Source organism: Orcinus orca, chromosome 4 (genome assembly GCF_937001465.1).
Source record: "Orcinus orca chromosome 4, mOrcOrc1.1, whole genome shotgun sequence".
Lineage (NCBI taxonomy): Eukaryota > Metazoa > Chordata > Mammalia > Artiodactyla > Delphinidae > Orcinus > Orcinus orca.
In genome coordinates, this window is record NC_064562.1 from 20,159,511 (window position 1) to 20,184,756 (window position 25,246).

The 25,246-nt window shown below is 37.1% G+C and overlaps 1 long non-coding RNA gene across 1 annotated transcript; it reads left to right on the forward strand.

Annotated features, from left to right (window-relative positions):
- Positions 1-3,563: 3,563 nt before the first annotated feature.
- LOC117195858 (uncharacterized) lies at positions 3,564-23,952 on the forward strand. The gene is made up of 4 exons (XR_004475734.2): positions 3,564-3,647; positions 4,140-4,264; positions 12,019-12,084; positions 16,898-23,952. It is a non-coding gene; the product is annotated as an uncharacterized LOC117195858 (long non-coding RNA).
- Positions 23,953-25,246: the final 1,294 nt, after the last annotated feature.

A 25,246-nucleotide genomic window follows, 5' to 3' on the forward strand; every position in this document is an offset into this window, starting at 1 on the left:
ACTTTGACAGATAGTTTGTAGTCGTTTATTATGAAGTCATATTATACCTTCCCTTTTATCACACCACCTAGCATGTATTACTTATATCTTAAATAGGAACTAAAATTCTTTAATTTCCTTTCTGTATTGAATTGTTATGGTGAATCAGTTTGCCTATTACATACACAAAAAATAAATCAACTAATCAATAATCCTTATTAATTTGGTACGTTTAAAAGGTCTACCAAATGCTTGGAAGGAAATGAAAATTCATTTATTTTCATCTGCTTTCCAGCAACAAAAATTGTTCAAGTCCTCTACCCATGTATCCTTTTTTTTCTGTATTTGTTTTGTAGTCATGGTGTTTGCAAATGTCCATGTTGGAAAGCCAGTTAAGCAGCACTAAAGAGTTACAGCTTTTTTGCCACTCCTCCATCAGACTCTGCAAGGGCTTCTAAGAAAGCAGCTTACATTCACTTCAGAATGTGTGCGTCCATCTCCTTCACATTCTTATGCCAGGGCCTCTCATAAGAATGCTCCTTATAGCCACCCCAAGGAGGCCAGTTTTAATGTTAGGAAAAATGTAGTAACATAGGGAACACAGAGTTAGAACTAAAACGTCATGCCATGTTGAACCATTAAGCTATGGCTTTATTCAGAGCTCACTGGCTGGAGGAGAGGCGGCAGCTCAGACATTTTTTTTTTTTTTTTGCGGTACGCGGGCCTCTCTCACTGTTGTGGCCTCTCCCGCTGCGGAGCACAGGCTCCAGACGCGCAGGCCCAGCGGCCATGGCTCACGGGCCCAGCCGCTCCGCGGCATGTGGGATCTTCCCAGACCAGGGCACGAACCCGTGTCCCCTGCATCGGCAGGCGGACTCTCAACCACTGCGCCACCAGGGAAGCCCCAACTCAGACATTTTAATAAGACTTCAAGGTCAGGTCATTGGTAAGATTTCAAGGTCATTCTTAAATCTGTGGAAGACTTAAAGACTTTAATCTCCAGCACAATTCATTCACTCTATTTATTCAACAAATATTTATTGTGTCTACCTACAGGCCAGAAACTCTTCTATGTTCCAAAGTTAACAATGAATATAACAGACAAAAATCCCCATCTTTATATGTAATTTATATTCTGGTAGCGGTAGGCAGATACATAAATAAGTAAACTATACAATAATGTCTGTTGGTAATAGCGGAGAAAATAAATTACCAAAGTGCAATGGACTGTTAGAGTTGGGAAGTGTTGTAACTTTATATAGTGGTCAAAGACAGCCTCGCTGTGGAGATACAGTTTGAACAAAGACCTGAAGGAAGTGAGAAGCAAAGCATAGCTGTGTGGATATCTGGGGTGAGAGTGTTCCCACAGAAGGAACAGAACATTGAAGGTGAATGAGAGCAGGCCTCATGTTCAGAACACAGCAAAGAAGGCAGGGGTGTGGGAGCCTCGCGAGTGAGGACAGAGTGAAAATGAGATGGAGAAATGGTGTCAGAATTTACGGGCCATTGTATGGATTTTGGCTTTCACTTAAAGTGAGAAGGAGGGCCGCTAGAAGGTTTCTAGCAGGAGAGTATAATACTTGGACTTGCATTTAAAAATAATTCATCTGTTTTCTGTGTGTAGAAATGACTGAACAGAAGAGTGGGTAAGAGACTATTGCAAGTAGTTGAGGAGAGATGATGATGGCTAGGGTCAGGGCTGAGTGGTGAGACGGTTGGGAGATATTTGAAAATAAAGCTACGAGCACACATTTTCGCAATATCTTAGATCTGCAATATTAAGGACCTTCTCAATCTAAGGAAGTAGAGTTTCCTGGAAAATCTTTATTGCCTAATTAAGTAGGGAAAAATACTTTCAAGTGGCCTCCTGAGTCTTTTGTCACTTTACCATCCTTAGCCTTACTGGAATCCCAGGACTCAGCAACTCTTCTGGGTTAATGGGTGGGCCATAAACAATGATCTCTCCTTCCATATCCATTTAGGAATGTTGTACTTGGCACAACAGATTTCCAGTAGCTAAAGGCTCATTTCCTTAGGTCGACATACCATCTGGCGGTTAACAAAGACTTTCCTGATGAACCTTAAGATACAGAGCAAGCTGGTTGGGTAGGAACAATGTCCAGCTCTGGAAATGCAGTGGAAGTATTGAGTTTACACTCAATGTGGAAAGCTAGTGCAATCCGCTCCTCCCAAACACCCCACCATTTAAAAGAAAGGATAGAAATTAAACAGCGATTGTAAGGAATTATGAGACTTACAATTGCCTGGAAGTCAGAACAACAAAGCTTTATATGTCGGTACTTCTGTAAAAATTAACTGCTTGATAGCAGTAAAAGTTAGGACTTAACAGCAAAGAATATGTCTTTATGTACCTTCACGGATACAGTTATATAATGGCTGTCTTAATTAATGTCCCTCATAAAGTCTAAAGTTTCAATAATATTGCATAATATTCATACATTAATATCTCATATCCCTATCTTGATCTCAAATCCCATAAAAGGGAGTAATATATCTAGGGATGCCTCCATTCAACAGATATTCCATAAATATTTTTGAGCTAATATATATTTTACACAACTTTTCCATTTTCCCAGAAAGAGATATTTTAAGGTCAAATATGATAGTGTGTAATTGAGAATATTCTGAAACAGCAAAACACCATCTTCAGGATGACATAAGAGTACAAGAAATTTCATTTTAAAACAATGTCCATGGCTACAGAGTGCTGGAAGCAGTTCAAAGTTCAGCCTCACTCCACATAGAAAAGTCTGGCACAAGTGATTTAAAGATAACAAAAAATATTGTGTGTCAGTGTATCAGTCATATTATATGCATTAACCCATGTAACATCACAGGTTATTTCTCACAATATCCACTACCATTTATGAATCTTTACTATGTGCCAACAAATTATAAGTGTTTTACAAGTATAAAATCTTTCACCAATTTTATAAATGAGAAACAAGGGCTTAAGTAATCTGACCATAAGCAAAGATTCCCTACCCAGGTACAAAGCTGACACTCTTAACCAGCACAAAATGAATCTACATCATGACTGAAACATAACTATACATGTGTGTCAGTGTGTGTGTAGATGAATTTATACATATCTTTTCATCGTTTCATGAAAGTAGTTTTGTTCCAATATGTTTGTATCCCTTAATATACCATACCCAGAACACATGAATTGCTCTGCTCTCTAACATCACATTTTTCTGTTTGGGACTTGTGGATATATGAAGGGAAAGTCCAGGCTTTGGAGCAAGGTTATATTGCTCATTATGTGGCCACAAGAAGCATCCAAATATATCATGGGATTTCTAAAATGCTATGAAGAATGTCTTTGGGCATATTAATAGGACTGGAGGTTTCCATCCCTTAATGCTTCACTCATGTACTGCAGTTTGCAAACGCCCAGCTTAAAGTTTTTTTTTTTTTGTGACTATATTTTCCATTAATGATATATGATGGTTTATCAATAATATTTTTACCATAATATATTTATATGTATATATTATAGTGTATAATTGTGACAATACAATTGCATTGTTTTTCTTTTTCTTTCTATTAAATAAAATTCTCAATTCTTTTATGCATGGAATTTTAACCAAAGACATGGAATAAACTTACAGATAAAACATAAAGGCATATTATGTTATTTCAGAGTAAGTATATATATATGTATTATAGTTACATCAGTAAAGCTATAGATTCAGATGAAAAAACAACTGCTATTGAAAAAACTTTGCCTATGTAGACCTATACAATTCTACAGTAGATTAAATGTCCACAGTTCAGGTGAGTCAACATTTTTGGTTTCATATGATAAATTAGGGAACATATTAAACATAGTTCTGTTGAGTTCCCACCACTAGCTACAAAAGCTGAACCAATTATTGGTTATATATTAAATTTCTATCTGTCTAAAAATATCAAAATCTTATTCTTTAGACTCATTTCTAACAATGCATTCTTGAGAAAGCAAGTATTTTTGAACACAAAAACAATCTCAACTTCCATAAACAAACGTGTATAACTTCCTTGGGAAAGGTTTGTTGTTTAATTTGTTTCTGAAGGAAGTAATTGATTTTTCTTGGCAGATTTGATAAAAATAACGAGGTCTTGATTGTCCAACCTGAAGGTCATGTCCTCCTCAGGAATCATCAGTGCGTAATTCAGATTTCAGTGAATTCAAGCTCTCTCAGGACTCTCTTTTGATATAATGACTACAACAGGCTATCACACAGCTCCTCTGCCATGAAATTACTAACATAAACAGATTGTAAGTAAAAAACCATATATGTATATATAGTAAGTAAATAAATTTATATATGTAAATGTATATTATATATAAATGTATATATGTATATGTATTTCTTTTTTCTTTTGTGTGTTACATCAGTACATATGAAAAGAATAAATCAGATAGCAATACAATCATTAAGAATAAGTTTTTACTAACTTCCCATTAATTCTGTAAACTTCCATCATGATCAGCCCCACTAATCCTGTGTTTATAAAATTTTGGAGGCTTTGATCAGTAGTTTTTGTTTGTACTATGTACAATGCATGAAGATAGACTTTGAAAGCAAATTAATAATGCAAATATGATTGTAAGGTTATTTTTCAACATGTAAAACAAAAAACAATTAATTTACAAGTTTTATACAATATAATTAGAAATAATTTTTATATTTTTATTAGAGGAAGTATAGAAGGACTTTCACCCTGCAGCAATTTTTAGCACTGTGTGAACTAAAAAATAATGGAAAATGCATTTTATAAAATCTTTTCTACAATTTACATGCTAAGTCAATTGGTTCATATTATCACTAACTTTAATTCAAATTAATGTAATTTGGGGGCTGATGAGTTAAAGAGATACTGTAATCATAGTAAGTATGGATGTCAGTAAAACTTTATGAAGTAAATATCCCTAATGTTCATAATTTTCTTGTTGAACTTATGAAGAAAACTTCAACAAACACACTTAAATAGTGCTGACCAACAACACTCACAGGAAGGACTTTAATGTCCTTTATAAACAGTATTATTAGGTTGAGGACAGAGAGGGCATGCAGATGAAATTTAAGATGACATGCAGATTCTTCAAAAGGAGAATAAATATAATGATGTAATTGTGATTTTGAAAGATCTTGATAAGATGGGAAAATGACCAAATTAAAAATATGAAATTTAATGGAACTAAATGTGAAACTTACATTTATGTTAAAAAAAAAGTCAATTGTGTACAAAAATTAAGTCAAAATGGATCAAAGACCTAAACCTAAAAGCTAAAACTATAAAACTCTTAGAAGAAAACATAGGGGAAAATTTTCATGACATTGGATTAGGCAATGATTTCTTGCACATGACAACAAAAGCACAATCAGCAAAAGTAAAAATAGATAAATTGGACTACATGAAAATTAAAAACTTCAATGCATCAAAGAACAGAATCAATAGAGTAAAAAGGCAACTTACATAATGGGAGAAAATATATACAAATCATATATCTAATAAGGGATTAATATTCAGTATATATAAAGAACTCCTACAACTCAACAATAGAAGAGAAATAACCCAATTAAAAATGGGCAAAAGACTTGAATAGATATTTCTTCAAAGAAGATATACAGATGGTCTAAACCATGTGAAAAGATGGATAACATCATTAAACATTAAGAAAATGCAAATCAGAACCACAATGAGATATCACCTGACACCCATTAGGGTAGCTGCTAGAAAGGAAGGAAGGAAGGGAGGAGAAACAGAATGAGGGTGGGAGGGAGGGAGGGGGAAGGAGAGGGGGGAAGGGAGGGAGGAAAGAAGGAGGGAAGGAAGGGGAGGAAAAAAGAAAGGAAAAGAAAATTACAAGTATGTTGGCAGGGTTTTGGAGAAATTGGAAACTTTGTGGTAGTGGGAATGTAAAATGGTGCAGCAACAGCAGAAAACAGTATGGTGTTTCCTCAAAAATTTAAAAATTGAATTACGTATGACCTAGAAATTCCACTGCTGGGTCTATATCCAAAAGAATTAAAGCAGAGTCTTAAAGAGATACTTATGCACCCATGTTCACAGAAGCATTAGTCACAATAGCCAAAAGGTAGAAGCAACCTAAGTGTCCATCAGTGGATGAATGGATAAGCAAAACAGGGTATATATACATACAATGGAATGTTATTCAGCCTTAAAAAGGAAGGAAATTCTGATACATGCTATAAAGTGGATGAACCACTAAGTGAAATAAGTTCGTCACACACACTCCACGAAAATATACTTTATGATTCCACTTATATGAGATACCTAAAGTAGTCAGATTCATAGAGATAGAAAGTACAATGGTTTTGCCAGGGGCTGGAGGGAGAAGGGAATAGATACTTGTTGTTTAATGTATATATAATTTCAGTTTTGCAAGATCAAAAAGTTGTGGCAATTGATTGCAGAACACCATGAATATACTTAACACTGCTGAATTACACACCTAAAAATGATGAAGATGGTAAATTTTATGTCATATGTATTTCCCCACAACTTTTTTAAAAAATCAGTTGTAAAGTTACCTAAGGAGCTATTATGTCAGAGCATTATCTTGTTTTAAACAAAGAAAGAAGTTTTGAGTTCGAAGATAGCCACAAATTGTATTTAATCAAGAGTGCATTTGTAACATGAGTACAGAAATGTTATGGTAAACTTCATGTAGCAAATCTAGTTCAGGGGAAGGAAGTTTTATTCTATTTTGTGCTGGTTACATCATACCTTGAGTATTACATCCAGTTCTGAGTATTGTATTTAAAGAGGCACATTTTCAAATCAAAGGCATTTAAAGGAGTTCAAATGCAATGGTGAGAAATCTGGAAACTATGTCATACGGTAGACAAAGTGAAGCATTTCAGATTTGGGGCTCTGTTACAGGAAATAACTGGGTTTAAAACCAAGCTCCATCACTGACTAACCTGTGACCCTGAGCAAGCTCTTTAGCTTCTGTAACTATTACTTAAATCCTCACCTATAAAATTATGATCCCCCCAAATACTAAATATTCTGTGATATCCAAAGCTAAAAAACACACTGTAATTTGCAAAGTGCTTAACATTAGCTAATATTATTATGATTTTTATACTATACTAGTAAATGGCCTCTTCAAGAACAAAGACCTGGTGAAATATAATAAATAATTTAAAGGTGTTTTTAGGGCTGTCCTGTGAAAGAGGTTTATTCATTTTTGAACCAGAACACATAACTAGAAAGGTTTAGTAGAAAGCTAAAGAAAAGGAAATAAATTTATCTTACGTTGAAGAAGATTCCCACATTCCATGTTTGAAAATTAAATAAGCTGCCCTAAAAAGCAGTGAGCTGGGCTTCCCTGGTGGCACAGTGGTTGAGAGTCCGCCTGCCGATGCAGGGGACACGGGTTCGTGCCCCGGTCCGGGAAGATCCCACGTGCCGCGGAGCGGCTGGGCCCGTGAGCCAGGGCCGCTGAGCCTGCGCGTCCGGAGCGTGTGCTCCGCAACGGCAGAGGCCACGACAGTGAGAGGACCGCGTGCAGCAAAAAAAAAGAAAAAAGAAAAAAAGGGAAAGGGCCCAAATCAATGAAGTCAGAAATGAAAAGGGAGAAGTTACAAATGACACCACAGAAATACAAAGGATCATAAGCAACTATACACCGATAAAATGGACAACCTAGAAGAAATGGACCAATTTCATTCTGGTCAAGATGTTGTGGTATCATATTGTGGACTTAACTTGAATTGTCCTGATGACTAATGAGGTTGATCACCTTTTTACTTGTTTACTAGCCATTGGGGGATTCTCTCTGATGAAGGTCCTATTCAAACATTTGCTCATTGTTCTATTAGTTTGTCTATATTTTTCCCACTTTGTGGATTACCTCTTCACTCTCTTACTGGTGTCTGCTGATCAATAGAAGGTCTTAATCTTAGCGTAGTTCAATTTAACAACGTTTCCTTATGGATAGCTCTTTCTAAATTCTCTTCGTGTCCTCCATAAAATATCTTTGCCAATAAAGTTGTTTAATTGCTCCCATATTCCTGGTCAAAACATCTAATGCCTGAGAACCAAAAAGGATTTGGATGTGTCTTATACTGAGCCATTGCAACTTGACTTGCATTACATAATATGAAAATAATTTCTGAGCACAATCATTAAAGAATCATCTATGAAATCATGGAATGCTCAAACCTTAGAAAAAAAATTTCCTTTCAACACTTTTGGCTTACATTTAGTATAAGGAAAAAATGTATTGCTAGAATATCTTCAGTTTGATATTTTTTATAAAGATGAAAAAATTGGAGTAGAAAATCTCACCACATATCTAATATCAAAAAAGATGCTGTTAGCTTTTGTGGACTAAGGGACTTAAACATCATTAACATCCAGATATAGCTTAAAACTCCTAAATGCTTTGACTATTTCTGCCAAGAATAATGACTTCCATGGAAATGAACTGATACACTAATTTTCCACACTAATTTTCCAAGTTTCCATTTCTCTGTCCTTTCTTAAATGAAGGTATTAGCCCCAAAGAACTAACGTCTTCTGCCAGAACACTCAACGGTTTGAAAAAATTATCCTACTTAGTGTTAAGTAAATATTAGTATTTATAAAATTAGTATAAATTACTGTAGACCAATATTAGTATTAATAACATTAGATATATTTATCTAAATTTTCAGGTTTTTTTTAATCTGCAGTAAACCAGGTATAAACATTTTTCTGAAGCTTTTTTTTTTTTTTCCTATTCCTTACATACACAATTAAATGATAGAAAGTTTTTCAGAAGATCTGATGTTTTTCTCTGGAAGCCGTAAGAGTTGGCTAACTGTCCTTTAGGGAACTGAAGAGAAGTTATGTCAGTTTTAAGCTTTATAGCACTAATCTTGCTTCACTGTCTAAATGCCAGTATTCTACTGGCAATTTACAGACCAGAGATTTCATTTATCTTGATAATTAAAGAATGTCACAGGAGTGTTTTTTATTGCTATTTATTTTATTCCAGAGAAATAATTTATACTCCTCAACCTATGTGGTACATATTATTTACATATTTCAATTAACACTTGCATGTAATGTTTCTCCGACTTAGCTCATGTTTGGAAGCTTCCTAAGGCCACTTACGGAGCAACAAAATTACAAATCAGTTACGTAGTCAGGGACACAAAAACAGAAACTCGTGGATATGACTGGGGTAGCATAGAGAAGAACTTATGCTCTGAACTTGACCTCCACAGTGCATATGAAACCCCTCAGAAAGCACAGAGGACCTTCAGAATAGGGATGAATGCTTAAAATCTAAAGAGAATGGGAATTAAAGAAAATAAGACCAGCTTCTAGAACAATGAATCACTGTCTAAAGAATAAGAAATCAGGGTAGAGACAAAATCCCAGGCTCGTAGAACTAGTGTTCTTCCAGACTCAGTAAAAATACATTTTAAGCTCTATCTATGTGGGCAAAGCCATGTCTAAGACAATGCCACAAAAGAGAATATTACTAACACCAAGTTACACCACTGTTCCACCAAAAGAAGTAACTTACTTTATTAAGAGTATGTGTATGACATCGTTTCCATTTAGTTCATCAGTTATTTATTTACTATTGCATGCAAGGCTCTGAAACTGGTGCACAGCTAAGCAAGACAGATCTCCTTCTGCAATTAATTTAAAAAGGCAAGGAAGAAAGAAGAAATCACTTTATTAGTTAATAAACAGCCACCATAAATAGGCAGCCATAAATAAGTGGCTGAAAAGACAATGCCGATAATGTGCTACGATTCAAAATAGCAAAAACTTATAAATGAATCTAGAAGATTTCCTAAAAGGGCTCTTCCACAAGGCCTTTGGAAGATAAGATTAGGCAAGGGAATAGAAGAAAACTCTTTTAGAAAAGGTTATTAGAGGACGTGAAATGAGAAATTAAAGAAAGTTGTTTTTTTTTTTTCTTTTTTTTTTTTCGGTACGCGGGCCTCTCACTGTTGTGGCCTCTCCCGTTGCGGAGCACAGGCTCCGGACGCGCAGGCTCAGCCGCCATGGCTCACGGGCCCAGCCGCTCCGCGGCATGTGGGATCCTCCCGGACCGGGGCACGAACCCGTGTCCCCTGCATCGGCAGGCGGACTCTCAACCGCTGCGCCACCAGAGAAGCCCAAAGAAAGTTTTAAGAATTGATTTTTTTTTAATCTCAACCAAACAAAAGATTAATTAAGTGAAACTTGGATTGACAGCTGACTCCCTCACATCTGGTCTCCCTCCTCCAATGCTTCTACACCACAGCTAAAGTAATCTCGAAAGACACAAATCTGACAGCTCACTGTGTGGTTGAAAACCCTTCCTGACTGCACTAGCCTTTAGGGTAAAGTCCGAATATCTTGAACAGTGCACATGCCTGCAGGATCTGGGCCTCCTTTCTTTGTCACTCCACATTGCAGCCATAGGGGTCCTCTTTAATTTCTTAAAACCACCATGCTCTCTTGGCCTCAGGTTCTATCTAATGCTGTCCCCTATGCCAGAAATGTTCTTTTTCCTCCTTTATTTGCACTTGTTCAAAAACCATTTTTTTCAGACTCTAAAATCCTTGAAAGTAGACGTCCCATATTTGCCTTATCTACTACATTTACCAGTTCCAGTTGAGTCTGATTTTATCAATTAATATATGTAATTATGCTTTATGAAAGACCCTTTGGCAAGCATCACTTATGGGGCTTGAAACCCCTGGCATGGCCATTTAACAATTTCTCCTTGTCTGGGGAAGGGATGGAATTAAAGGACTGTTAACATTTTTTCTCCAACAGGGTGCAGCAAGGTATCTGGATTTCTGGGCCCCTTCCAAAAGATAGGGTGAGAAGCTAAATAAGGGAGACTATGTAATATACATAAAACCTCTGCTTCAAGCCCCTTTGTTGAAGAATTATGATGGCTTTGAATAGAGAGAAAACAGAACCAGATGAGGTAAGAATGTTGTGAATGAAGATCACCAAGAAAATGTTAATTTCTGCCAAGAAGTTGGGGCAGGGAGAAATAGGGTCAATACACTTCCCAGAAATAACTGCTCAGTTGCACTCACAAAGTTCTCCCCCATTGCCAGGTAGGAAAACCAGTGCTGGGAGTCAGGCTAGCCCTACAATTAAAGCACATCACGTTAAGCTGGAGATAGACATGAAGTTGGAAATAACGATTATATTGGCACCATTTAAAGTGGAAATAAAAGATCATAAACTCTTTGGCCATGGCTGCCCTTAAAATTTATATAAGAGGAGAGGGCTTCCCTGGTGGCCCAGTGCTCGGGAATCTGCCTGCCAATGCAGGTTATATGGGTTCGAGCCGTGGTCCCGGAGGATCCCACATGCCACGGAGCAACTAAGCCCGTGCGCCACAACTACTGGGTCTACGCTCTAGAACCCGCGAGCCACAACTCCTGAAGCCCGCACGCCTAGAGCCCGTGCTCTGCAATGGGAGAGGCCACTGCGGTGGGAGGCCCTCACACCGCGACGGGGAGTGGCCCCTGCTCACCACAACTAGAGAAAGCCTGCACGCAGCAACAAAGACCCAGTGCAGCCAAAAATAAATAAATTAAATAAATGAAGTTTTAAAAAAAAAATTATATAAGAGGAGAGGCAGCCCTAATTTGGGTAAGCTCCAGATTATTATGTGCTTAGCCTACAGTAATACTTTCATAAATATTTGTCGAATTAGTAAATAGATGAATCAACAGAGGTGATGTCAGCCTAATCAGGTACTTAAAAAATGGCTTACATATAGTAATTTGCTAAATCCATAAATACATTGAATCATTCAGGAATAAACCCTATATAAATACACCGTTGTCATAAAAGTATTGGGCAATTTCAATGTGTTTTCAAGCATCGTGCTACATCCTTTCAACCAGACAAATCTTTAATCCATGAATGATCCATACCACTGCTTGGTATTATGGTTTCAATTTATTTTTATTTTATAGTACAAGAAGAATTGGACTTTGCCTGGATAACTTGCTTTCTGAGCTATGGCTTTTGCTTTTGCAGGAGATGGGGAGAGTTGTGAAGGAGAAGTGATCTGTTGCAGAAAGCACAAGATATTTCTAAAAACAAGTAAGTTACAGAGGTCTCATTTAATGCTGCTTGAACTCATGTCTACATAGGAGAAGAGAGAGACATGATGTGAAATTATGGTGACTTACTTTATAGGAATAAGACATTTATTTACTTATAATGTTTACTCATTTTGAAAAGCCTCAAATCTCACTTAAAAAAAAAACACAGAAAGAATAAATAAGGTGATATGTTGCCCCGTAACATAAACAGAGAGCTACTATTATGCTTATCGGTATTGGGTTACATCTACAGAATATCAGAGACTCTTCTTTTATTAAATTTAGGAGTAATAAAAGCAACTGACATTCAGTGAATGCTTACTATGTGCCAGCACTGGTCTAAAGTCTTTATTTAGATTATTTCATTTAATTCTCACCCTGACCTTGAGCGGTAGATACTTACGTTATCAACCTCTTTTATAGATGAAGAACCAAAGACACCGAAAATTTAAGTAAGCTGCTTAAGGTTATCCAAGTTTGTGGCAGGGTTGGGTCTTGATCCTAGATCTGCCCTAGTAAAATGTTGGTAATTCCATTATACACAATAAAAATTCCTCTTTCAGGAATAAATGTGGATCTAAAGTTTATTAATCACCTCCAATATTTTCTTCACCAGCCTGCTTAGAAAATAAACTTGGACTATCTTAACAAAACAAACAAACAAAAAGCAATGGAGAATGTCCTTTCTAGAGCATGTAGAATGAGATATGAACAGGACAGTAACCTATCCTTTTCCTAATTTCTATGGACCATTTCTAAACTGAGAAAACATCTATTTGATATTTTAACAAGTCATCTGAGATCAGGACTTCAAACTATCAGGTTGAACCATACAAAATTGTTTGTGTGATAGGTCAAAATTGGTCAACTATTGATAACTTCATACAATTGAACCTATTAACTTTCAGTTTTTCTCTGTGGTACTTCAACCCAGAGTGATTACAGTAAACAATGCAAATTAAAAATTCTATTTACAAATCCAGAATTGTTTAAGGTCCAGCAAAGGGGGGAAAAACCAGAAGACACAGCCACCATATTCAAGGAACTTAGGTCATACATGAAACAATCAGGATCAAAGTAACACAAAAATAATCATTACATCATCATGGAACTGTAGATGGAGAAAGCTACAGAAATTTAGGTAAATGCCTGGATGTGAGCTTTGAGAAAAGGGATTGGAAGAAAACGGCTGTGAAACCATTCAAGGCAGAAGGAACAACATGATAAAGAGAAGACAACTGGGGACCATCATGAAGTGTGAAGTATGTGGAGTATAGACTAATTGGATCTTGAGTTCGTGGGGTCCATGAGGACTTTAGGTTAGATAGGGAGGAGAGAAGAACTGAAAGTGGGAGGAGAAACTGGACTTAATTCTGCCAGGAGTGATAACAGGCTTTTCCATGAGGACCTTGTGGGTAAAACCACATGATCTAGGTGGATTAAACTGGTAACAGGCACAGGATAAGAGACCAGGGCAAAGCAATTTATGAGAAGTCTAGCTTAAAGGGTCCAGGGCCAAGTGTGAGGGCCAGGGTCAAGGTGGTAAAAATGTGAACAGTATTTTGAATTCAACACATTAAATTAGAGACACAGTTTGAAGGAAGAAGTAATAGGATTTGATCTTTGATTTGACCTATGGAGTAGAAAAATGACTCTAAGACATTGAACCCCATTAAGAAAAATGGGGATTTATTATTTTAAAGATAAGTAAAATAGGAAAGAGTAAAAGGCTGGAGAGATTATTTATTCTAATAAATATATAAAGCAATACATGCTTATTATTGACTGCCAACTGTCTCAAGCATTGATTGATATGGAATGTCAGAATGTAAACACATACACACATATGTGTGTCTGTTAGACTTTCTGAATCTTTAAAACAATGTTGCATGACAAGTATCGATATTTCAATTTTATAAGGAAATGGAGACTCAGAGAGGTAAAATAATTTTTCCAAAGTTGTACAGTACTAAATATTTATGACTCCTAAGAACAAAGCCAATACTCTTTCATCTATTTCTCCCAAGTGGAATTTGAAATGACAGCTGAACCTTCAAGTGACTGAATCTTAAATATAGTACAGAACAGATGACTAGAGCTAGAATGAGAAATCAAGACAGAATCATTGGATTTGAAAGTCATCTGGATTAGCTGAGCTTTGAAAGTAAGGTTTAGGAATAGGTGAGGAAGACAAAAGAAACAAAATTAAAATCCTGGAAGTTACTTAAAATAATGGATAGAAAGTATAGAGGACCAGTCAAAAAATGTAAGAGAACCAGAGAGTTATAGAGTGTTGGAGAGAACAGTATCATGTGTCTCAGTTATTCATCAACAAGTATGTCCTGAAAATTTATAAACCCCTAATAAATGGCAGCTACTGTGACTATAGTAGGGAACAAACCTCTGCCTTCGTGGAATGAGGAGGGGGAGAAGACTGACTTTCATCTAATAATCACAACTACAGTTGTACATTTTTAAAAAAATACCAGCTACTGTGACAGTTTATAGTAAAGGCGTCAGCTGGGGTGGAAGGGTTCACAGAAAGCTTCCCTGATAAAGGGACAAATGAGCTGACTTTTTTTATTTTTGGCCACGACTGACAGCATGTGGGTTCTTAGTTCCACGACCAGAAATCGAACCCGTGCCCCCTGCATTGGGAGCGAAGATTCTTAACCACTGGATCACCAGGAAAGTCTCTGAGCTGGCATCTTAAAGGTCCAGTGGAAGTTAAACAGCTGGAAATTGTTCTAGGAAGAGGGACTGCTGAAATAGAAAGAGAACATGCTCAGAAGGTTAGTGTCTAGAAGAAAGAGAGACTGGGGGAAACAAACAGTGGAGAGTTAGGGTCCAGAAAGAAGGATTTCAGGAGGAACCCACCTTTTTTGGATCAAATACTTCTGAAGCATGGACCGTGCAATCCTGGGTTTTTCAGAACCTCAGCTGTTTCAGGTTTATGGTCATGAAGACAGCTTCTATCTGTACCTGACCACAAAAGGATTTCTGCACTGCTACTCATTGACTATACCCACAGTTTCGTTTGATGATACAGAAGATCTATCACCAAAACGTATATTACTTTTAAAACTTATAAACTGCTAATAAGATTTATGCTAATTAGATTGCCATTTTAGGATTAAATTATGATGTCAATAGCGAATCTTGGTCTACCCTGGCTAACATAATGTACTTCAAAGGGATACTAAAATGAAAAATAAAAAACAGGGGTGACTTTCAAAAAATGTTGAGAGAAATCTTTTTCGCAACAATCCCTGACTCTTGTGCTGTGATTCTTTTTCTTTTATCTGTGGTTCTAGAATGGAACAGCAGCAAAATATAAGTCTCTGTCCCACGAAGAAATAAAAGCGCACAGCCCTCTCCACCTTTATGTGGTCATAAAACTGGGAGAAGAGCTAGGTGGTGATATTGCTCAGAAGAGTACTGCACCCCTACCTTAGGGAGCTGCACAATTTCCCCATGGTTACTTGGATTGTCCTAAACACCACACTTTAAGGAAGCCACATTTGCAACAAGCAAATGGATTTGGGGGAGCAGATATCCACATGGTTAATAACATTCTGTAACCTTTGTTAAGAAGTGTCTTGGTCTCCTAGCAACATTGTAGGGAAATCCATCAGGGGTGTGAAATTAGACGGCCATGTAGGCGGAATACCTGTAGAGTGTTCAGTTTTATGAAAAGCTTTCATTAAAAATTATGCATATTATGCAAAATGCTACAGTAATGTAAGGTTAAGATAAAAATTGTTCAACTCCCCCACAAGCAATTCAGGGTTCAGGGTTCCAGCAGTACCCAGTAGCCAAGGGTCTACAGTGTATAGAAAATAATAATAATAAAAGACATTATGTCTTTCTGGGATGCCAGATAGGTTAACCATTCATGATTAGGGAGAATTTCATCCTCAAAAGATGATTTCAGGGCATCTTGATCCAGGCTCTTCTTTTGTAAAAACCTTCTCCTAACTTTGGAAGTAAAGGGAATGGAAACATTTTATTCTGTAAATAAACAGTGAATAACTAAGTTAGAATGACAAAATTCAAGTAACAAAGAGGCAAAGCCCTGTAATTTGTAGAGAGTGGTTGAAGCCACGAGTCAAATCCCAGCCTGTGCAGGGCCACTCCCAGCTGTCTTATATCTCATACAGTGTTTGAGGACCAGCTGCATTCAGATTCCTGGGCCCCAACTCCACAAATCAGAGTCCTGGAGGACTGAGGCCCAGGATCTGCATGTGGCCAATCGGCCCAAGGTGATTGTGAGAAACACTTGCATTTTATAGAAAGTGTTCTTAACGGAGTCTGCCCATTCCTGCACTCAAGGCTTTCAGTTTTCATTGGAGGATGAGCAAATTTGCTCTCACAAAGGACCTATATGTTTTTCTTCTGCTCAATTTGATACAAAACAAAAATCCCTTTAAACAACAAAACAAGGTTTTTCTTCTCAGCTGATTTATTTACATGTGTGGTTTTACTCATCTTCCTTTCCTGTATCCTTCCAACTAATTTCATCGAACATTTATTGTCTACCATGTATCCACAACAAAACTACAAGCTGGAAATATAGAGCTGAACACATATGTATTCTTGGCTTCTCTGTTTTAGGTACTGTGTGGGGTGCTGGAGATATGGCAAGTAGGATAGATTGCTTCTGTCTGTATGGAACTTGCATAAAGACAAACAAGCAATATGCATTAAAGATAGGTGCTCTTGAAGATCACTGTGTAGCTTACATCTTATGGAAACTAAGAAACAGGGTTTTGTTTTACTTCAATTTGTTTTACTTTACTTTTGTTTTACAGAGTCTGATAGAAGGACAACTGGAATAGCATAAAAAAACTGTCCCTAGAACTGCAATACTTCACTGGACACAAGGGCTCAGAGCCAGATATAACCATGAAAACAATTCAAAGAAATCTTTGGGGCATAGTTTCTACAATCTATAAAATGGAGGTTCAGAACACTTACTTGGATATTAGGGGGAAAGGTGATTATGTTAGCTGCCATCTGGGTAACAATCGCATACTTTATGGCACCTTACACCCAGGTGTAATTTATCTTAAGTGCCTTATCCATTCTGTCCAAGCTTAACCACATCTGCAGAAACCAGTTTTTGTTGCAACCAGGGTATCAGATGAGATAGCCTCTGCGTGCTTGGTCTTTCTCACTATGTTGCACCATGGTAACCTGCTATTTCTGATAAGGCACTGTCTCATTATGTATCAATCACATCTTCCCACTACTTGATGCCTACATCTATATTTTCAGGAACTGAGGAGACAAAATAAATTTAATATGGAGAAAGTTCTGCTACAAAATCTGCTATGAAGTAGAACCTCTTTTTGTTGATGGGCTTAGCCATCTTACACAAATGGAGTGCTTGTTCTGAGAAAATATGCAGTATGTAAACCTACCAGGAATGTTGTCAATTTGTTCTTCCCTGATAGATCAAGGGCAGAATGTTGGCAATTCATTCTGGGGAGTCACAAAAATTATAGATGGGGAAGATTACTTGATACGGGAACCTTATCAGGAAATGCACGTCGTTAAACCAGAAGCGGAGGAAATGACTGTTATACTTGCAAATGAGGGGCCTTACCATATGATTCACTGGGTCACTGGAAAATCTCCCTGGGAGATTTTCAGCAAGGCATATCTGTGCCTATGCCTCCCTCTGGAAATATTTATGAGGTAGAAAAGTTGAAATCAACTTTGACGTTATTATCAATCTTGACTGTCTTCCAAGACCAAAGTTGATTTATTTTTCTAGGAAAATACATGAGAAAGTAATTGATAGTTGCTATTAGGTTACCTACTCCAGCTTCTGGGGACAGCTCATTGCAATATGCTTATTTGTTTTCCATCTTATGTTATTAGAATAATGTTTCCACACTCTTCTAAGGAGAATTCATGTAAATGTATACAGGAAAGCTTCTCTAATAGTCTTTCTTTTACTAATTGTGATAAAAATAATTTTTTTCTTATTCTTTGTTCAACTCTGTCATATCCATCTACATCTATAGATTTTCCTTCTCTCAGATATTAAATCTCCTATGAAGAGAAAACAAGAAAAAATATATACCAAATTAATTATTCTGTTATCAAGATGCCCATCACCAGCTCTAGAGGATGTATTCTGCTTAAAATGGAGAATACCACTCCTCTTCTCGTTCATTAATTACCTTCTTTGATGTAAAATGAAAATGGGATTTTTTTTTTCCTTTCCAAAGGTTATGATTTTCTCTATTCGGTGAAAACATTCTAGAAGCCAGACTGTCAAACTTCTTAATATTTTTAATAATTACAGTCTAAATCACTGTCCATCTATATCTGGACCACACCCTACTCCTAGATACCAGGAAGCACCAGGAGGAATGGAAAATAGGCACTATTTTTATTAAGGAGCACTGACTGCCAAAGGCTTGACAAACTTTGATAGTTTGGGATTGAGGGGCCAGGGGCTTAAAGGAAAGAGCCATTTGTTCGTTCACAAAGCTTTCATCAAGGGCGTACTACACTCTGTCCACTAGAGTAGTCACCAGCCACATGTGTCAGGTATTGCAGGGAATGCCAGAGATAGAGAAATGAACAAGATACAAGAAACCATGGAAACACACGGCCTGTAATGCTGTTAATAGTTGCCATTGCAATACAGTCAGAGCACAAAAGGGGGAGGTCTTGATTCTGGCTTGGGGTTTGGGATCAGAAAAGCTTACCTAGAACTTTCCTAGACTGGGATTGGAGATAAGTAATTTTTTTTTTTTTTTGTCTTCCTTTCTTTTTAAGATAAGTAATTTTTTGCCAGGGATACAGGAAGAAAGAAAGGAAAAGTGGAAGAGGAAAAGAGAAGCCCTTCTCCCTTAGGGGCCATACCATGCAAATGGGTAACTTAATATTCAATGAACAATTATATAAAACATACGAACATTCTTCCAAATCACTATTATCTGTCTTCAGAATTTAAGCTTGAAGCCTTAGTTCAATAAGGGTGTTTTTTTCCCTAAAGACCATGAACAACAAAAAAAAGATACTCAATGACTATTTCTTAGTAATGAAAAAAAAGAGCAAAGAACTGTAATCTGATTCACGAATTGCAAGGCTCTGGTCTCCTTCCTCACTGCAGATTAGATAATGGGGTAAACACAGAGGTACTTTCTATCCTAGGTGAAATAACAAAGTCACATTTGCCCATTTTCCAAGCTGAAGCTCCTCTAACTCCAATGCACTGCGTTGTTCTTTACTTCTTAAATTTAACAGGAATGAAGAACATGCCTGTTCTTTTCCTAAGGGAAAGTGTGACTCTCAACTTGACTCTTAACTCCATCTGCTTTTCAGTGGAGAAAAAGGAAAGCCCCCACTAAGTAGGAGCTATTGCTGCTATGAGAATAATCTTCCACTCCGCAAAGCAAGCATGCAAAGGAAAAAAATCCCTTTGTCCTATTTCTGTTCTCCACATTTCCTTGCTTTCCAAGGAGAGTTCTCTATTTGAAGGGTTCTTTGGGCTTTTGTGATGCTACAGTAAAGAGAGGGAGTCACAGAGGTAGTAAGTAGGAAAAGTAGAAGAATTAGTCAAAGTTTCTTAGTTGATTTATAGGATAAAATGGTGAGGGAAGGCTAGGAAAATCAGGAGAGAAAAGCCATATGGGATGGAAGTAGATAAGAAAGTATCTGAGAAGTTAAGAGTCTGAAAGGAGGAGGTTGTCGGAGGAGCTGCAGAATACAATGCAAGTAGCTAGATGATAAATTTTAACAAGTGTGCTGTAACCCGTGTTTAGATACCCTGAGTGACTTTCATGAAATACTAGTAAAAAGTTTGAAATTTTAAAAATTTACTTTGATTTTCATGACTATATTTCTTTTATCATAGCTGTGCTCCAAGATCGGATTTTATGGTTCTAGTCTAACAAGGATTATGCTTCTTTGACATGTAAACTTATTGGTCAGCAAATAATATTAATCCCACTCTGTCCACTACGGTAGCCACCAGTCACATGCGGCTATCAAGTACTTGGGGCGTGGCTAGTCTGAATTGAGATGCACTGTAACTCTAGAATACACACAGGATTTTGAAGACCTAGTTTTTAAAATAAAAAAGGGAGACAGAAAGAAGGAAGGAAGAGAGGGAGGAAAAAGAAAGGAGGAAATAAATCATATTAATAATTTGTATATGAATTACATGTCAAAATGGTAATATGTTAGCTGTATTAAGTAAAACATATTATTGATATTAATTTACTTAATTCTTTTTGCTTTTTTAACATGACTACTAGAAGATTTTCAATTATACACGGGCTCACATTTGTGGCTTGCATTTACATTTTTACTGGATAGCAGTGTACTAATTTATGACAGAAACCAACCGCAAACACTGACTGAGCATCCTGTGTGAGCAGGACACTGTGTGAGATTTTTCTGTGAGTTATAAAACAGTTAAGTTCACGACCTAAGGAGTCCAGATTTCTGGGATTACTCCTGGCACCGTCATCTATGAGCAATTCACGTGGTTCATGTGACTTGGATAAAGCATTCAGCCTCTTTACTTGTTTGTTTGTTTGGGCCACACCACACAGCTTGTGGGATCTTACTTCCCAAACCAGGGATCGAACCTGGACCCTTGGCAGTGAGAGAGCTGAGTCCTAAACACTGGACTGCCAGGGAATTCCTAACATTCAGCATCTTTAAACCTCTGTTTCCTAATCTGAAAAATGGAATTGATAACAGTACCTTCCCGGCAAGGTGGTTGATACCGGTAAAACACTTACAAGAGCCTTGTAACATGCCTGGCACATAATAAGAAATCAATCAATATTAGCTTTTATTACTGTTACTCTTAGGGAGGGAAGGGTACTGAAATGTTTTGAGCGCTCTTGAGGTTTTATTTTATTTATGCCTTTCTGAGAGCTCCATGAGGGCAGGGACGGTTTCTATGTTGTTCTCTCCTCTTTTTGCAACAAATAGCACAATATGTAGCAGGAACATATCTACTAAATACTGAGTGAATGAGTCAGGGATAAGAATGAACTAACAGACAATATAATTACTTTCCTTTTAGAGAAGAGGAAATTGAAATTTATGGAAATTCAGAGGTTAAAAAGGTTGGAGAAGTCACAAAATTCATAGATGATAGAGCCAACATTTAAATCCACATTTACATGAACATTCACAGACTGTGAACTCAAAGAGCATTCCATCTAGTTAGAGAAATAAAATGTGTTTCAAATAAAACAAATGATATTAATACCACTAGCCCACAAATGATGCCATTTCAATAACCTGATTGATGATTACTATACAAGTTGAGTCTGGAAAGACTTCATATCCAGCAGGGCTGTTGCAGAAAACGTTTGGAAGGGATGAGATTAGACCTCTGCAGATTTCTTAAGTTTGATTTAGTGGATGCTTGCTCTGGGAAAAAGGATCCCTTGGCAAAGGAAACAGACTGAGCACAAGTGAAGTTGAAATCCTAAGGCAGACTCTGGAGCTGTGAAATGGATGTCTTGCCTGGAGAAGATAATTCATGTAACTTTATTAATAGGATTGAAGCAGAAATAAGCTTGGGGTTAGATCTTAGACTTTGAATAAAGGCCAGAGTTAGGAGTTAAAAAGGTATCAAGTAAATAACAGGATATTACTTCTTTTCCTTTTTAGTTCTGTCAAGACATGATAGTAACAGCGTACAAGATGCAACAGAGAGAGAGGGATATTGGAGGTGGGGCAATACCTAAGGATGCTATTGCAACATCCAGCCGTGAGATAGTAAAGATAAGAATCAGAGATTTGAAAATAGGAATGGAAAGAAAGGGAGCAATTTCAGAGTTGCTGAAGACAGTGTTCTAGCTTCAAAGGCCTAATCTGGATGAGGCCAAAGTCTGGGTCACATAGTTTTAGTTTTAGTAAAGTAAAATATGTGACCCAAATAAAGGGCAATTTAAGTCTCAAAATTTAGGCTATAAATGGGATTTCAATTTCTTTTATTTTCCTTTTCTTTTCATATTCATTCTTGATTTCTCTTATTTTATACATAGCCAACATTTGGCTTGTTCCAAGATCTAGCCATTCTACTGAGAAATGCTTAAAAAATTGAATCTCTCCTCTTATTCCTATGCTTTAGTACAAGCACTTGTGTTATTTTATATTCTTTTTTTTTTTTCCTGTTGGAGTTATTTTAAAGAGCTCCTGTGTTGGATAAAAGTATTTGTTTATATATATTTTTTCTGTCCCCAGTCCTGTCTTGGCTTCCTGTGGGTAGAATGTAACACCTTTTATCCTCCAGCCCAGAAGTTTCTACTCTTAAATCTAACATCTAATCTGTGTTCAAAAATGACTAGCTCCTAGTAATGACTAACTCACAATTTATTGAGGAATTTTAATCAAAAGAATTCACCTTTTACAGGGCAGAAACAAAGATGCAGATGTAGAGAATGGACTTGAGGACACGGGGAGGGGAATGGTAAGCTGGGACAAAGTGAGACAGTGGCATGGACTTATAAATACTACCAAATGTAAAATAGATAGCTAGTGGGCAGCAGCCGCATAGCACAGGGAGATCAGCTTGGTGTTTTGTGACCACCTAGAGGGGTGGGATAGGGAGGGTGGGAGGAAGGGAGACGCAAGAGGGAGGGGATATGGGGATATATGTATATGTATAGCTGATTCACTTCGTTATACAGCAGAAACTAACACACCACTGTAAAGCAATTATACTCCAATAAAGATGTTAAAAAAAAAAAAAGAATTCGTCTTTTAGAGCTTTACTCTGTAAAGCTTGCTTGAACCTTCCAAAGTTATGTTCTTTTAACTAATTTTACAATTAATCTTTTAAGAATTTAATATCGTAAATTGTCCATATTTGAATGTCTTCCTCACTGGTCTGTGACATCTTTGAGAACAACGACCTCTTGACTATTGAAAGAAGATTAATTTTTCGACTGTAAGTTGCTGAGGCTCAGACAATTGGGGTGGAATTGTAGCAGAGAAAAACAAATCTGCCTCCATATTGGATCTATTCCTTCAGCTCTACCTTTGTGCTCTGTTTTTTGTGTTTAGTCATGCTGGCTCTGCACCTTTGTAAAAGAATGTTGCCTATAGCCTGAAATATACGTGATAGCCCATTCTCAAGGCTCTGCCTCGTAGACTCCACCTTTAAAGGTATAACACGTTTCCATTCATACAGAGGTAAAAAACTACAGAACAGAAAATAACAATTGTCTTGTTGGAGGTGTATAGGAACATTGTGACCAGACCGACAGGGACAGCTGCAAGAACAAAGGATTCCGGCACCAAGAAGTTTGAAACAACCAGCCACACCCCCTCCCCTTGTAGTATGAAAGAAGCGTAAATTCTAACTCAGGTAAGAAAATTCTTTGGGACACGTCCACCATCTCAGCCTGCTGGCTCTCCGCATAAAGTAACTATTCCTTGCCCCAACACTGTCTCTCAATCTACTGGCCCGTCATGCATCAAGCAGTATGAGCTTGGACTCAGTAGTAGAAGGAAGAAGCTTCAAGAAGATGCTGGACTTCCTGCGATCACAGTGTGTGAATTTCAAGTATTTAATTATACAAGTATTTGATCTATGCCTCTACTTGCACTCGAAAATGGTGGACTGTGTTATTACAATTGTAGTAGGAAATCAAACATATCTCTGGTCAGTTCTTACTGACCAGTAGATTGTTACTTCTGATCCATTGTGTATTTCAGAACTAAAATATATTCATTCTTGGAACAAGGGAACACAGATTGACAACTACTTTGTTTTTTCACCCCAGTCTAAGTTTAAATAACTACAATACAACATTAAGAAATATCTCATACAGATACACTGTTGGTCACATATATATTTATTTGTCAAAATAAATCTGTGCATTAACATGAAATAGCAATGAGTGCTATATTCATGTTTTTTTCACGAATGCTTGTGCTTAAAGTAACACTAGCTGAAGTACTTGTGCCACGCTAATCTAGCAGCCATGTGAAGAATAATGACTTGGAATCTACAAGACTTTTCCAAAATCTCAACAGTTTTTCACTAACACCACAATACCTGATTTGAAAGGCTGTGGAGGATTATTTTAAATTCTTAAGGAATAGAATTGCCTGATGAAAAACATATCTGTAGAATTTGTAGAAAGCATTTGTAGAACAGTCTATAAAGAATGGTGTGAAGATAAGGAGATTCACAATTTTAAGCAAATTATTTACTACTGCTGGAGACCAGAGGAAACATGGTTAACTCCAAGGAGGGAAGAGAGAGGAGGGTCCTCCTGGAGCTTGTTCAAGGGAAGAATGGAGCAACTGGAGTCAGGTTGATAGAGGAAAACTGTAGAAGAGGACTTGCTGGTTGACAAAAGCAAGATAACTTCTTGAGAAAAAAAGAGTAAACTGAGAAATGGGAGACTTGGTTAAAAAGAGAGGTGAGATCAAATAATTTTGTTCTTTTTCTTGAGACCTTTTCAATTCTTTTCCTCTAGGTTTAAATCATAAACTTTAACATAGATGGTTCAGGCATAAACTGAAGCAATGCTTAGAAGACCAAGATGCCGTGCCCTGGAGTTTCGAAAGCTATATTCCAACTATACATTTGGTTTTTAGGCTTGCTAGTTTTAACAGTGCCATACTGCTGATGTGTATTTTTAACTGTTGTTGTTCCTATCAATCCTTGTCAATTCTAAAGAACTGCTCCATTTCCAGAGACTTTGCTGTGGTAAAAAAGCAACTGACAAGCACCTAGTACATTGCACCCTGTGGGTACTCCATAAACACTTGTTTCCTGTCTGGCTGAATGTGTCTTCAGGAATGTAGGCAATAAACCCAACTGCCTTAAAAATAACAGATGGTGGTATCTGGTAGGTGTTCCCCCTGAGGCTTTGTTACGTATGTAACTTATGTCAGGAGGCAACTGAATCTTGCTACCTGTTCAAAACAAGTAATACTTCATACGTGCATATGTGTGAAGGAATGAACTAAAGTCACATAGGTTCCTAATCACTTGAGACTTGTATGAGGATTAGGAAAAGCCAGCCACAATGAGGGAAACGGCTGACGGTTGCAAAATTGGTCAAGCCAAGGGGACGAGATGTTGTGAGGTAACATTAAACTTGGATGGAGCTTGAATTAGTGTGTTAATGACTTGGTTGTTAGGAATGAAGGGG